The following is a 16341-nucleotide window of genomic DNA, read 5'->3' as shown; positions in this document are numbered from 1 at the left end:
GATGTCAGATTGGGAGCAATGGCTGTGCAGCCGCTGTGTCCAAATAACATGAACAGGACTACCTGCATGGGGATGCATGGAACAATGCTGCATCCCTGTGATAAAAACATCCGTCCACAAGCATATGCCTCACTCTCTGCACTGTACAGTATTTACGGTGGAGCAGCATTGTCACCTGAGATTGCTCTCCTAGTTTGGATTTTCAAACACCTCCTGCTGTCCATTACATAAAACAGTGGTGGTCAACTTAGTAAATAAAGGGAGCCTCAGGTGCAGCCCCCGACATGTACAGTGTGCCACACAGTAGCACATTATAGCAAGGACACATAACAAAACATGATTTACTGTATGTCACCACAAAGCACAATGCGAGCCATGCTGTATGCGAGTTGCAGTGTCATTCATTCTGAATGGCCCTCAACACATTTTTACATTACTGGTCAATGCACCAGCAAAGCAGCCCACCACATTTTCCGTGCATTGCGTTAATCAAAGTCATGTGCGATTTTTAGTGCGGTAAGGTGCGCTGCAACCCATCCAAAATGAATGGGCTGGCTGCTTTAATGCGCATGTGATAACGCACCACAAAGATGTGAAGTGGCCCTTTTGAATAGAGTAGTATTGCATTTTCAACCATCAACTTAACTCACGTTATTGGTAAAAAAACCCACATTAACTATAATCCTACTTTCTTTTACCTTTAGTCAAGTTCTTCAGCGCTCCATTTCCAGAAGACCAGGACTGACACACTCTGCAGGGTCCTATACAAACTGATCACTTTCTGCTGCTCATTACACACCACTCGGATTTGGCCCACCTTAGGAGCCAGTGTACAGGTAATGATCAGCAGCCTGAACACTGGTAGCCTTTGTTCTCATGATCAAAGCAATGGTGCCGGGATGCGGCCAACACATCAGGAACCATTGTTTACCTGGTGCCCATCACTCCGCAGACTGTGCATTGGGCACCAAGGACATAGAAGGACGTTGTTTGGTAGTTCTGAGAAGGTAGTGGAGAAAGTGGCCATTTGAGATTTTAGTTCTGTGCACAGGAAGTTTCTGTCAAGGTCAGCAGGCACAGTATTTTTCTGTACTTTCAGAAAATGTATTTGGCCTTAAAAACAAAAGTAATGCTGCCAACATATCGAAGTACTGGTAAGCCGTGATATGTTAAAATGTCGTCCTTGGGTTTAGATGTCCTTTAAATGTGTCAAGTGTGATGAACGGTTCAAACCTTCTCCTTTCTATGACCCCACTCTTTATACTCACGAGGGAGAGGTTACACAGCAGAGGATTATTTGACAGGAAGCGGAATTTTTTTAATGGTATACACACATCTTTCTCTTCACTTTTCTCTATGTTTTTCTTTAGATCATTCTGCTTAGGAAGACCTTTGAGTTCATTTAACAACCTGCCATTTCACCCAGGTATGTCTGCACCATCTATCATTGTTACATAGTTAGTCTAGCTAAAAAAAGACAAAAGTCCATCCAGTTCAACCATTAAAAAAAAAAAAAAAAATTATAATCCTACATCCACAGTTGATCTAGAGGAAGGCAAAAACCCAGCAAAGCATGATTGCTCCTGCAGGGAAAAAAAACTTCCTGATCCCCCGAGAGGCAATCGGATATTTCCTGGATCAACTTTACCTATAAATGTTAGTATTACCATGTACCATAATACAATGTATTTCATTATACATATAATCCCTCCCTTCATGCTTTCTATAAAAGTATATTTTTTCAATGAACAGGGTTACTTTTATGTCAAGCTCATTTTTTTAGTAACAGCAATTTTGAAGCATCAGTGTTTGCCTCACTGCAACCAACTGCATTTCTAGAAGCAGAAACATTTGTATCTTGTCGGCCGGACTGCATCAAGCCACACACCAGCTGAGATATTTATGTTACTTTTTGTTATACCACAATCTTTGTGATTGTTCTTCTATAACAGAGGTCTCCAAACTTTCTAAGCAAAAGCCCGTTTACTGTCCTTCAGACTCCAGGGGGCCCGGACTGTGGACAGTGGAAGTAATAAATGCCCCAACATTAGTGGACATAAGCAATGCACCATCATTGGTTTAAATTGGAATAATAGTGCCCCATAGAAGGTGTCAGTGGGAGGAATAGTGCCCCATAGATGGTGTGAGTGGGAGGAATAGTGCCCCATAGATGGTGTGAGTGGGAGGAATAGTGCCCCATAGATGGTGTCAGTGGGAGGAATAATGCCCCATAGATGGGGGTCAGTTCATGCAATAGTGTCCCAAGGGCCAGGTAAAGGCAAACCAAGGGCCAAATCTGGCCCCCGGGCCATAGTTTGGAGACCGCTGTTCTATAACATCCCTTGTCTCACTGAGAAGCCAGCAGCATCTTTGAATGACCATCAACTGTGTATATACACAGTTTAATATGTGGTTTTTAGTGTGAAATGTGGCTCCTTATTTTAAATATTTAAGTTATATTACATTATTGTGCTATTTGAAACTTTTCCTCCAGCCCTGATGAAGGGGAATTGTTGGCCCCTGAAACGCGTTAGTGGTCTTGTGTCCTGCTTGTTGCAACCAGCTCAACAATACAGACATTAAACTCCTAAGGATTTTTCATTTGGCACTCTCCTTGACCTAATACACTTGGATTTGTCAACTTGGGTGAATGTTCTCTCCTGGGGGTCATGCTTTTTATTCTACTATGTTTGTAAGTGCATTTTCGTCCATTTAATAAATTAGTCTTTAACCTACTGCACTATGAAAGGCACCTCTTTATTTCATATGAGTATATGTCGACCCCATAAAATCAGGATGGCTTGAGGAGCCTCGGGTGGTGCACGTGATCTGGCCTGAGACACATGAGCCTGGATGGAATTATATACATTGGACATGTATTTACTCCCTATTATTAAGGGGTCAAAGGATCTGGTAAGCCTCCAATTTGATATCACGGTGGTGCATTCTCACGTTGGTGGTTATACTGGAATGAAGATTTTCCATTACTTAACACAGAATAAGGGGACTGTTCTATAAACCTTATAAGGGCTGTTTCACATCTGTTTATTTAAAATATTTATTCTTGGCAAGGGTTCACTCTTGAACACTTTCTGTTCATCCGTTATTGGACATATATTATTTGTACATTATTTATGAATTTTTTGATGTATGAATATTTCACTTGGCGCAACACTGCATTCCAATTGCACTGGTTTACAATCTGTAGGGGGAGTCAGTGCAATCTTAATGACACCTCAAACGCAGGTCACAAATCTCATGTGAACTGCACAGAAATGTGGTATGATTCCTGTGCGATTCATATGTGGTTCTCGGTGTCAACCGAGGCTATATCTGGACTTTCATACTACAGTATACACCCTTTCACTCCAAAGCCAAGCCCACCAGCTGTATATACTCACTTTACCCCTGCTTTCATGCATTACCATTTGGCTACCAGGTCGTCCTTTACCAAGTCGAAAATGATCCGAATCACACAACTGGTAACAAATCCAAATCCACCCAGGGGCGGACTGACCATTTGGAAACTCGGGCACTGCCCGAGGGTCCGGGGTCAGTAGGGGGCCCCATGAGATACCCCTGGTATTTTTTTCATAGGCTTTTTTGAGTTTGGGCAAAGACACAGGGGCACCATGATCCCCTATTGCCCGGGGGCCCCATGAGTTGTCAGTCCGCCCCTGCTTGCACCTTCCCAGGACCTTAACAACATAGAGCCACTAAAGTCAATTTTGGAGAACAAGGTTTGGGCTCATTTTCAACCTACAGCATCTCTGTGAGAACTGGAATGACTTTTGTATGAAGCGTGTTATCAAATTCCATTATCCAACATCCAAAAACTTTGTCAATTCCCAGAAGAATTCAGGCCATCTTGGATGCCAAAGGTGGTCCAACACCATACTAGGTAACTATTTCTTTCTTTTACCTGGTGCTTCCATAATTTTGTCCAACCCCTGTATCATCAGCTGAGCAAGGGGAAGTGAAGAAAAAGGGAGTATGTGTCGACGGTGTGGCTGGACACAGGCAACACACAGGTTTGCTTTAAACACAACTACAATATTTCTTGGATATTTACCATCACTGAATGCTTTTGTTTGTTTACAGGAATAGTATATTTCTGATGTTAACCAGAGCAGTCAGCTTTGTGATTGCGTATCCTGTTCACACCACAACACTGTGTTGAATGGGTGGGTTGCAGTATGTTGCATAAAAATGCTGTATTTTTACAGGGCACTACTCACCACACCACAACATATCACAATGGGGTTTATTTACTAAAGCTGGAGAGTGCAAAATCAGACTCACTTCTGCATAGAAACCAATCAGCTTCCAGGTTTCATTGCCAAAGCTTCACTGAACAAGCTGAGGTTAGAAGCTGATTGGTTTCTATGCAGAAGGGAGTCTGATTTTGGACTCTCCAGCTTTAGTAAATAAACCCCATGGTCTCATGGTGCATAATGTGGACTTGAATGAGAAAAAAAAAAAAAAAAAAAGGTAAACATCACCTTCGGTTTGTAACAATGCAAAGCACTGCCCCTATGCAACAGACATGAGCTTGCACCCATTTTAGCATGCGGGCTGATGTGAAAGGGCCCTAAGCAAAAAACGTCACATATTGTGGACAACTCCAGCAGCTGATTATACAGATATCACTGTACCTCTATTTCTGTGATGTACACAACTTTCCAGAATCCTTCTGCGAAGCACGTTCTAGATAAGATCTGAAAAAACAAACCAGCAATAAAATATAAGTATCTTGTAAATGCAGATAGTGCAAAGGCCAAAGAGGAAAAAAAAAAAAAAAAAGGATGTTGCAACTATATTACAATTGGACTTGTAGGTGATTTTATTTAGTTTATGACTTTTCACAGACAAAAGGACCCACCCAAAAGGTGCAGTTCACATACAGGTTTATGGCGCTTGTAGACAACCTACAGAGCCAACAAGCTGAACACTGGTTTTATTCTAAATGCTACAAGATTTTCAAAGCAAATCATTTTAATAACATTTACACATAAATCTGAAATTAATCAAAATTAAATGAGGGGAATATATCAAAACTGGTGCAGACAGAATCTGGAGCAGCTGTGCATAGTAACAACTATCATTCTTTTTTAAAGCTTTAAGCCCTGGTTCACACTAATGCGGTGCGGGAAATGCAGCAAATCCTGTGCATTTCTCGCACCACATTGCAATCGCACGGCGTCCATGCGATTTGGTGTGGGTGTCAATGGTAAATTAACAACACCTCGAAACAGATTGCAAAATTCAGTGCGATTACCAGGATTCCCACCCATGCAATGCAAATCAGGTGCGTGGAGAAAAAAAAAAGGGCTTTTGCACCTTTTTGGTGCAGATGTGATGCCATTTGAGCCACACAAAACATAAGGCTCAAATCGAACTGCACAGACATCGCATGCGATTTGAACAGGAATGTTGTGCAGTTCCTGCACGAATCACATGCGATGTGCCGCACCGCATTAGTGTGAACCAGGGCTCAGGGAACAAGCTGAAGAGAGAAGTCATGCATAGCTGCTCTAGATTCTGCCTGCTCCTGTTTTGATAAGTTCCCCCAATATATTTAAAACAAAGATAAGTGCTGGAGGTTCAAATTACCAGCACACAGCTTACTTCCTATATAATAAATGCTGCCAACACTCACCTAGCCCTCTTGCAGAAGAACAGTAACTAATCTATAGTATGCAGCACATAAACAAAGGGGTTGATTTACTAAAGGCAAAATCGACTGTGCACTCTGCAAGATCAGTTGCTCCAGAGTTTAGAAAATAAGTGGAAGCTTCACTTAGCAAAGAATACCCAGTAACATGCAAGGAAAATTAAAAAAAAAAAAAAAAACACCTAAATTTGCACATGATTGGATGATGGAAGTCAGCAGTTCTTCCCCTTATTTACTAAGCTCTCGAGCAACTGCACTTGCAAAGTGCACAGTCTATTTACCTTTAGTAAATCAATCCTATAGTGTCTGTGCCTACCCCACTCAATGCATCACACCAATTTACGGCAAAGCTCGCAGACAACAGAATGGATAAAGCTGCTTCTGCATCATAAGATCATAGTTTTCCTTCACAAGCAGAATTGTTTTGTGGAAAAAAAATGGCTATAGACGTGTAGGGGTTGAATGGAGGTTAAAGATTTATTGTGACTTCATCCTTGTACAGTGACAGCTATCCCCAATGCAAGCACAGACCACAACAAAAGAGGTGATAATCCTTCCCCATTCTCTACAAAAAATTCTTAGGGCCGGTTCACACTATGCTGTGATATGAATCTCGATTCATATGCGGGTCTATGCGGTGCGATTTCATGCCTATTCCTTTGAATGGGATGAGATCGCACTGCACCAAAAGTAGCGAGTGCACTACTTTTTTTAAGAGCAAAATAAATGTCACCAGCACACCGCAGATCTCCAATAAGGGTCCGAAGCTTTAATCTGCACTCATAGTTACAGCAAAGCAACGTTTGACGTGACATCACATGCCTGATGAAGGGGTCCTGCGAGACTCCGAAACGTTGCTTTGCTGTACCTATGTGAGTGCAGATTAAAGCTTTGGACCTTTGTTGTAGATCCACGGTGTGCTGGTGACATTTATTTCGCTCTGACTTTTCTTGGTTTCAGCCAGTAGTCACTGCAGCACCCATCTACACAGACAGCCATTTTGTGATGCAGGAACGTGTGCGATGGGATTTCTCAAAATTTCTTTCTGCACTACATTTCTAAACGCACGGCAACCGCATCGCATGGTACTTGGTACCATGCGGTCTGTGCGGGCCAACCAAATATGTTTGCAACCTGAAATCGGGTTGTTGTTAACTTTAACTGACTCCCACAGCAGTTCGCAAGGGCATTGTGATCAGAATGCGGTGCAGGAAGCCACACGGGAACAGAGCTCTCCCGCACCGTATTCCAGTGTGAACGCGCACTATACACAGGTCTGTCACTTTTGCTTGTCAGAAGAGTCAGTGTAGAAAAGCCTGGCGGCTGTGAGGGCAGGCAGGCATAAGACTGACCATTACTGTTAGTAAAACATTTGTTCATTTCTATCACCGGAAGCCATTAAGCCCTCACTGGGTGGCATATAATGCAAGAATAAGTGGTTCTAAAGGCTGAAGGTTTTTTACCTTAACACATTCTCTTCCTAAAGAGTAACTCCACTTTTATTGTGTGAAATAATTCCCCACTGGGTGATCTATGTACATTATAAGAATTTTACTACACTTTGCAGATTCCTATCTTTTGTTATTCTGAAGAAAGCACTGTTTCTTGTGTCCATGAGTGAGTCTGTATGGAAGTGGTTTCATAATTATCAATCAGCTGCTGCACTTGCTGGGGTCTAAAGAGGAACATGGCAGGGTCTGCATCCCTTTAGACGTGATTTATTATTGGGAGTATCTCACCAAAAATGAAATTTTTATTGCAGGGGATGCCTGAAAGCTGACTTGTATCTTAGTGAAGACTTCTGGGAAAATCAATGAGCCAATCACACAAGCAGGATATTATGTTTCTGGGGGGCGTTCTGTACACCTTCAGTGTACAGAACGCCTCCAGGTAGCCATATTGCATTGCGTTGTACAGAAAATTACAGAGCTGCAGAATGAAAAGGAAATTTTTAATACCTTTCAATTACAATAGAACTTGTGTCGCAGTTGTATGCTATATTTTTTTATATGCCATTTTTCTCCTACAAAAGTGGAGTTACTGTTTGAGGTAAAAACCTTCAATACGCAGCATCCCCCCAGCCCTATCATAATTACCTAAGACCGATCTTGATCCAGCAATTTTCACAAGAGCAGAGGCTCTCTTGGCTCTCTCTCTCCTCATTGGCTCAGACGCAGCAGCGGGAACCATTGGTAGTTGCTATCAATAACAGCCAAGCTCCTCACTGCGTGTCTTATGGACACAGAGACCCGGCTCGGGAGCGAGCCCGCAGGAGTGCCCCATAGCGGGTGGCTTGCTATGGAGACACTCAGCGTGGGGGCGGGACCATAGATTATATACAGCTGGGGCTAGCCTTCAGCTGTCATACCTGCTTAGTTGTAAAAGTGGAATTAACCAATTGCCCTGCAGAGGATTTACCTCCCTTCCTGACCAGGCCTTTTTTTGCGTTATGGCAATGTGTTACTTTAACTGACAATTGTGCGGTCATGCGATGCTGCACCCAAATAAAATTTATGTCCTTTTTTCCCATGAATAGAGCTTTTTTTCTGTGGTATTTGATCACCTGTGCGTTTTTTATTTTTTGCGCTATAAACAAAAGAAGACCGACAATTTTGAGAAAAAAACAATTTTTTTTACTTTTTGCTATTAAACATGCCCAGTAAAAAATGTTTTTAAAAATCAAATTTCGTCATAAATTTAGACCAAAATGTATTCTGTTAAATATCTTTGCTAAAAAAAAAAAAAAAAAAAAAATACAATACGTGTAAATTAACTGGTTTATGTTATAGCGTTTACAAATGGCGGTATAGATAATGTATTTTTTTTTCACTTTTTACTAGTAATAGTGGCGATCAGCGACTTATAGCGGGACTGCAGCAGGCCTTCTGACACTGGTGGGAACTGACTTGGTGTCACTGACATCCCCAGTGACACCAATACAGTGATCAGTGTTAATAAAAAACACTGGGCAGGAAGGGGTTGACATGTGGGGAGATCAAAAGGTTAACTGTGTGCTGTTTCACTATGCCATGCAGAGCCATACAAAGCAGTGTGCAGGAGCTGACAGGGGAGAGATCTGTGTTGTTTATACACAGGTCTTTCCCCTGTTGGAGATACTCGGCGACCACCGGGTGCCAGTGGGTAATCACTGGCCAGGACCCGGTGATTGACAGCTGAAGCCATACGCGCGCCACCCTACCCGGAACTGCAAAATCACGTATATATATATGTGATTTTGCATACCCGTGCCACCCTGTAACAGTATTTCTGCTATATGGCGGCATGGAACCGGTTAAAATGGATCAGAGTACCACAAACTGAAACCGCTATTTAACGTAATCTTTAACCATTTCAATACTGGACACTTTCATCCCCTTCCTGTCCAGGGTAATTTTAAGATTTCAGTGCTGTCACACTTTGAATGACAATTAGTCATGCAACACTGTACCTATATGACATTTTAATACTTTTTTGGGGACAGATAGATCTGTTACTTTAACTGACAATTACACGGTCATACAACATTGTACATAAATGAAATTAATGTCCTTTTTTTCCACAAATAGAGCTTTATTTCAGTGGTATTTGATTACCTGTGCATTTTTTATTTTTTGCGCTATAAAAAAAAAAAACCAACAATTTTGAAAAAAAAATATTTTTGACTTTTTGCTATAAAACATCCAGTAAAAAAATGTAAAAAAAAAAACAAATTGTGTCATAATTTTAGGCCAAAATGTATTCTGCTACATGTCTTTGCTAAAAAGAAATCCCAATACATGTAAATTAATTGGTTTACGTGAAAGTTATAGCGTCTAAAAATGGCGGTATATATACTGGAATTTTATTTTTTTATACTAGTAATGGCGACGATCAGCAACTTTTAGCGGGACTGCGGTGGGCACTGACATCCCAATGACACTAACCCCTGGTTCACATATCTGCATTCCTGCGGTACTCATTTTGCGCAGGCACGAGAGCCCATTCATTTGAATGGACTCCCGTGCCCCGGGACACGAAGGTAAGAAGTCCCTACAATTCTTAGGAAAACGCAGCCCGCATGGGAACCTCAGTTCCCAGTATGGTTGCGATTTCCAGTGCAGGCGGCGTGCCATTAAAATTAGTGGCACCCCCCCCCCCACAGGTCCACATTCCTCTGTGCAGGCGGATTTTTGTGCGGATCCGCAGCAGCACCACCCACACGTATGTGAACCTAGCCTAATACAGTGATCATAATAAACAAATAATAAAAAGCACTGACACTGTACTAATGACACTGGGCAGGAAAGGGTACCATCTGGGACGATCAAAGGATTAACTGTGTGCTGTGTGTGTTTTACTGGGGAAACATACTGCTGTGTATTATTATTATTATTATTATACAGTATTTATAAAGCGGCAACAGTTCGCTCAGCGCTGTACATTACAAAGGGAGACAGAACATGTGACAGTACAATAATAATACAATACAATACACGAGGGGTTCGAGGGCCCTGCTCCTTCGAGCTTACAATCTAGGAGGGAGGGGATAGTGGTACAGGTGGAGACAGCTGTGGGGGATGGAGTGGTAGGAAGAGTGGAGGAGGTCGAGAAATTAGCAGGGGGTGGGGTAGGCTTCCCTGAAGAGGTGGGTTTTTAAGGTGCGCCTAAAGTAGAGTAGGTGATAATCTGATGGGTTGGGGCAGGGAGTTCCAGAGGATGGGTGACACCCTGGAGAAGTCCTGGAGGCGGGCATGGGAGGAGGAGACCAGGGAACTAGAAAGAAGGAGGTCTTGTGAGGAGCGGAGTGTGCGTGTCGGGCGGTACTTGGATATTAGGTCAGTGATATAGTTCGGGGCTGTGTGGTGGACAGCTTTGCACGTCAGTGATAGGATGTTGAATTTGATCCGTTGCGCAATCGGAAGCCAGTGGAGGGATTGGCAGAGGGGGGTGGCGGAAACGGAGCGGTTGGTAAGGTGAATGAGTCTGGCTGCCATATTCAGGATCGACTGAAGTGGGGATAGCCTGTGAGGAGGGAGTTGCAGTAATCGAAAGAAATATTGCAGAGAAATACACAGTAGCATGTTCTTGCTGGCAGGAGAGAGACCTGTGTTGTTTACACACAGGTCTCTCCCCTGTCAGTGTTACTCAGTGATCACCGGGTGCCGGCGGGGAATCTGTGACCAGGACCGGTGATGGACATCTGTAGCCACCTAAGGCAGAGCGCGCCCCCTACCCGAAAATGCAAATTGCGCAAATATATGTGATTTTGCGCAGCCCTGTTGCCCTGTAGCAGTAGTTCTACTATAGGTATTCAGTAGGAGTCATGGTGAGTTTTTTGAAGTTGTAACTTTTTGTCACAATTTTTTGGCCAATGAAGAAAATAAATAAAATTTGTGTTTTTTCCCATTTTTAAATTTTTTTTCTTTTACTTACTGTCACCAGAGCAGTACAGAATCACCATATGACTGGTGTGGTAGCTATCAGGGACATTGGCTAGTGACAGTATGTAAATTACAATTTGTTTTTGTTTTTTTTTTTACATATTGACCAAAGTATGTCATCATAGTGATTTTTTTCACACTTTGCATATTACAGTGATCATTGCTGTAATAGGTAAACAATCTCAAAAACAGTTTTTTTTAAACAGGTTCAATTCATGAAACCCTGCTTACTACTGTAATGCTGTGATTGATGGACTTCCATGTGTCCTTTCAGCCCCAATTCCAATCACTGTCCAAATCTTGTAGACTTTACCTCCAGAACATCTCCAAGATACTCCCGTTCTTAACCTCTGAAACCACTAAGCAACTTATTCACTCCCTGGTTATCTCTCGCCTTGACTATTGTAACTCCCTCCTCATTGGCCTACCTAATCGCAGGCTATCCCCTCTTCAGTCTACAGGCATACCTCAATTTACAAATTGAATTCGTTCTGCAGGACTTTTTGTATAGCGAAAAATTTTGTATAACGAAAACCAATTAATCCATTCCGGAGGTCAGAAAAAAGTAAACGCTACTAAAATACTTAGAAATCAACCACCTCCTATCCTACTATAATTGCCCTATAACACAAACAACACCTTCCCCTGAAGGTGTACCAAACTGTATATATGACAGTGTTATTAACAAATGTTCCAAAGCAAATTATAATCATATAGATACCCAATTATTGTAAAATAAATCCACTACCAATATAAAGTCCACTATGATTTTTATGTAAATACGCAAAATGTCCCATCAATAACTCCAACGGTGTTCAAAATTAGTCCACCTCAAAAAAAAGAAAACTCATATAGTGCATTAACCTTTATCAAATAAGCTTTATCTATGTTTCCTCCAGTGAAAATAAGTAAAAGTTGTGAAAAAACGTGAACCACACGTGATCAGTGAAAAACCACTTCAATGTGCATAACACTATTTCAGTGCCACATCACAGAAAACTCCAAAATAAAAAGGGTGTATCCACTTCTAAAAGCAGTGAGGATACCCTTACCAACTTCCCAATATAATGGGCTTTGGAGTCATCCAGGAAATTCACAGGCTGATCCACTCAGGAACCTCTGCTGTATCACGCAGCCACCCCACTCTCTGGATTCCTTAGACACTTTGCTCCCAGTGTCACCACAAAAAAACACAGGACATAGTGTGATACCGCCAATAAAATAAGTAACATACACTTTATTAAAACTGCTCACATTGCCAAAGCTTTTTAACCGCATTAGAGGGAGTACAGAAGGCATAGGAATCTCACGGTCATCCAGGGAGACACAACCCGTTGCTCCTGCTCGATCTCTCCCTTATCAGAAATGGCCGCCAGGTAACTTCCGGTTTCCGGGAAAACGTCTCGACGTCACTCCACCTTGACGCGTTTCGTCATCGACTTATGACTAAGTCGATGACGAAAAAGAAGAAGAAGAATGAAAAGAAAAATGAAGAAGAATGAAAAGAAGAAGAAGAAGAAGAATGAAAAGAAGAAGAAGAATGAAAAGAAGAAGAAGAAGAAGAATGAAAAGAAGAAGAAGAAGAAGAAGAATGAAAAGAAGAATGAAAAGAAGAAGAAGAAGAAGAAGAATGAAAAGAAGAATGAAAAGAAGAATGAAAAGAAGAATGAAAAGAAGAATGAAAAGAAGAATGAAAAGAAGAATGAAAAGAAGAAGAAGAATGAAAAGAAGAAGAAGAAGAATGAAAAGAAGAAGAAGAATGAAAAGAAGAAGAAGAATGAAAAGAAGAAGAATGAAAAGAAGAAGAAGAAGAAGAATGAAAAGAAGAAGAAGAATGAAAAGAAGAAGAAGAATGAAAAGAAGAAGAAGAATGAAAAGAAGAAGAAGAATGAAAAGAAGAAGAAGAAGAAGAATGAAAAGAAGAATGAAAAGAAGAATGAAAAGAAGAAGAATGAAAAGAAGAAGAATGAAAAGAAGAATGAAAAGAAGAAGAAGAATGAAAAGAAGTAGAATGAAAAGAAGAAGAAGAAGAATGAAAAGAAGAAGAAGAAGAAGAAGAATGAAAAGAAGAAGAAGAAGAATGAAAAGAAGAAGAAGAATGAAAAGAAGAAGAAGAAGAATGAAAAGAAGAATGAAAAGAAGAATGAAAAGAAGAATGAAAAGAAGAAGAAGAAGAATGAAAAGAAGAAGAATGAAAAGAAGAATGAAAAGAAGAAGAAGAAGAATGAAAAGAAGAAGAAGAATGAAAAGAAGAAGAATGAAAAGAAGAAGAAGAAGAATGAAAAGAAGAAGAAGAAGAATGAAAAGAAGAAGAAGAAGAAGAATGAAAAGAAGAAGAATTCCAGTACAGCAAAAAGTGTATCTGCAGAGAGCTCCGCTATTTCTGACAGTTCTCTGACAGTTCCTTCACATTTACAGCGGTTGAAACATTGTATCTATTTGTTTCCGAATAAAAACATCTGTATCCTAAATGGAAACAAATAGATACAATGTTTCAACCGCTGTAAATGTGAAGGAACTGTCAGAGAACTGTCAGAAATAGCGGAGCTCTCTGCAGGGACACTTTTTGCCGGCTGTAGAAGGGATGAAAATCGGCCGATCGGGAAAAATTCGATTCGTGCATCCGAAGTTTGCTAATTTTCGGATTCGGTGCGAATCGAATTTTTCCTAATATTCGAAACGAATTCCACTTCGCCAAGTTCGATTCGCTCATCTCTAGTGACAACCATGTGTTAATGTTTCAGCTGTCAGCGGGGTTCCCCACTGACAGCTGAATGTAAAATAATTGCCGGCAATTAAAAAAATAACTAAACAAACGGTGTGGGGTCCCCCTCCAATCCATACCAAGCCCTACGGGTCTGGTATGGATTTTGAGGGGAACTCCCACGCCAACATTTTTTAAAAAAAATGGCGTAGGAGTCCCCCCCAAAATCCATACCAGACCAATATCCGAGCATGCAGGTCAGGAAAGGGGGGGGGAGACAAGTGACACGTGGGGTGTGGTTACATGCCCCCGGGTGGCCCCACCCCTTACATATTTAAGAACTGTCACTGGAGCAGGCAGAAACCCGGGGGCCATTGTCGGACATTCTTTTATTAAAGGACTTGTCAAAGAATGTGTCCTGTCTTTTCTCACACTACACTTTTTGTTTTTTTGTGAATGAGTAGCAGGACCATGTACCTCATACTCATTCACATGGGGGGGGGCCGGGATCTGGGAGCCCCCTTGTTAAAGACAGGGGGCCCATGGGGACAAGGTGCTTTGGGGGGGGGAGCCCCCTCTGCCCCAAAGCACCCCCCCATGTTGAGGGCTTGTGGCCTGGTATGGTTAAGGAGGGGGGGTGCTCGCTCGTCCCCCCCCCTTTCCTGACCTGCTGGGCTGCATGCTCACAAAGGAGTCTGGTATGGATTTTAGGGGGGACCCCCACGCCATTTTTTTTTACATTTTGGCGTGGGAGTTGTCCTCAAAACCCATACCAGACCCGAAGGGCTTGGTATGAATGGAGGGAGGACCCCACAACCTTTTTTAATTTATTATGGTGCCAGTTTTCAAATGTAATTACTGCTTTTTTTTCTTCACTATAGCTCAGAGATTCAGCTGTTACTTTCCCCTCAGCTAATAGAAAGAACGTTTCCTTTTAGTTTATTTCTAGTCTCTTAAAAGAAACAAAGTTTCCTTTAACTCCAGGGAAAGTGACAGCTAATTCTGTGAGCTATAGTGAAGAAAAAAAAAAAAAGCCGGAAATTGCATTGAAAAATCGGCACTGACATACACTTTGTTTTGCGGAAGAAATTTGTAAACCGAGGCATTATTTTCAATGGATTTTCAATCGGAGACCGAAAATTACGTTAACCGAGGCATTTGTAAACCGAGGTACACCTAATCACGAATGCTGCTGCCAGACTCGTCCACCTTACAAAACGTTCCATATCTGCCATCCCTCTCTGCCAAGCCCTCCACTGGCTTCCCATAGACCAACGAATAAAATTCAAAACATTAACAATAACGTATAAAGCCATTTATAATTCTGTCCCAAATTACATCACCAATCTTATCTCCAAATATCACCCAAATTGTCCTCTCTGCTCCTCCCACGACCTCCTGCTCTCTAGTTCCCTTGTCTCCTCCTCCCATGCTCATCTCCAGAGCTTCCCCCATCCTCTGGAACTCTCTACTCCAATCTATCCAACTATCGCCTACTCTGCCCACTTTTAGGCGATCTCTCAAAACCTCTCTCTTCAAGGAAACCTATCCTGCCTTCAGCTAAAAACGGAAACTTCAATTCCTCCTATCAGTTCATCCTCCACAGTTATTACCTTTTGTACCACCAGCCCCTCCCTCTTAGATTGTAAGCTCCAAGGAGCCGGGCCCTCCTAACCCTCTTGAATTGAACTGCATTGCTGCTGTATTGTCTCCCTTTACATTGTAACGTGCTGTGCAAACTGTTGGCGCTAAACAAATCTTGTACAATAATAATAATTGACCAGAGCTATCACAGGGTACAGGTCCACTGTGATTGGCCCCTCTACCATGTGATCACTGTGACCAATCACATAGATCACAATAGTACACACAATGGCTATAAATGAAAGCTATTGCTGACAACTGACATGTGATTGCTGTGTCTAGTGGACACCATAGATCACAGATTGCACATGAGCCCACGAATGGAAGGACATCCTCCTGGAGTAACCGTGCTCCCGCCAAGGCATTTTTTATTTACAATAGGCCAAGTGGGAGGTGGTTAATATTCAAAGCAAACTCAAACTTTGTTGAGAAATCACTTTGAAAAACACTTCCTAGCTACGACCATCTTGAGTAAGGGAAGATTATTCCTGTAGCATTTACTTCCAGGAATTCATCTGCTTTTAGCTCAGGCATGCAGGAAGGAGGGTGTGCTTAGCTGAAAAAGTCCCTCCTCCCTATGAAAAAATATCCATGAAGACTTCTGGGAGGTATGACATAATTTTGGCCTAGGCCAGAAACCAGGAAGCAACTGAAGAAATGTAAAAAAAATTAAATATTTAAACAATATAACATACCTTCCAATCTATTTACAAAGGCTACCGGTAGCCACATAAGGATTAAAAACAGTTTGGCTCCATGCACACTAGTGTTTGTTTTTTTTTTAAGCTCCTAGAAGCTGTTATTAGCATTTTTTCTGTTTCTAGAAGCTAAAGAGTGTTATTGTGTGTGTCCATGCACACTACTTTAGGATATAAGAATTTTTTGAGCTTCTGCATCTA

General features: G+C 41.7%; 1 protein-coding gene across 1 annotated transcript in view; it reads right to left on the bottom strand.

The window, feature by feature from the left end:
- Positions 1-16341, bottom strand: part of EXD3 (exonuclease 3'-5' domain containing 3) — a 392849-nt gene that overhangs the window by 370520 nt on the left and 5988 nt on the right. Inside the window, exon 2 of the mRNA XM_089675029.1 lies at positions 4656-4718. The gene's annotated coding sequence lies outside the window, so the exon portion shown is untranslated. The remainder of the gene's footprint in view (positions 1-4655; positions 4719-16341) is intronic.

Source organism: Staurois parvus, unplaced genomic scaffold (genome assembly GCF_062004578.1).
Source record: "Staurois parvus isolate SC_StPar_1 unplaced genomic scaffold, SC_StPar_1.0 ptg000154l, whole genome shotgun sequence".
Classification (NCBI taxonomy): Eukaryota; Metazoa; Chordata; class Amphibia; order Anura; family Ranidae; genus Staurois; species Staurois parvus.
The sequence above is the reverse complement of the archived record's forward strand: the minus strand, read 5'-3'. Positions and strand labels throughout refer to the sequence as shown.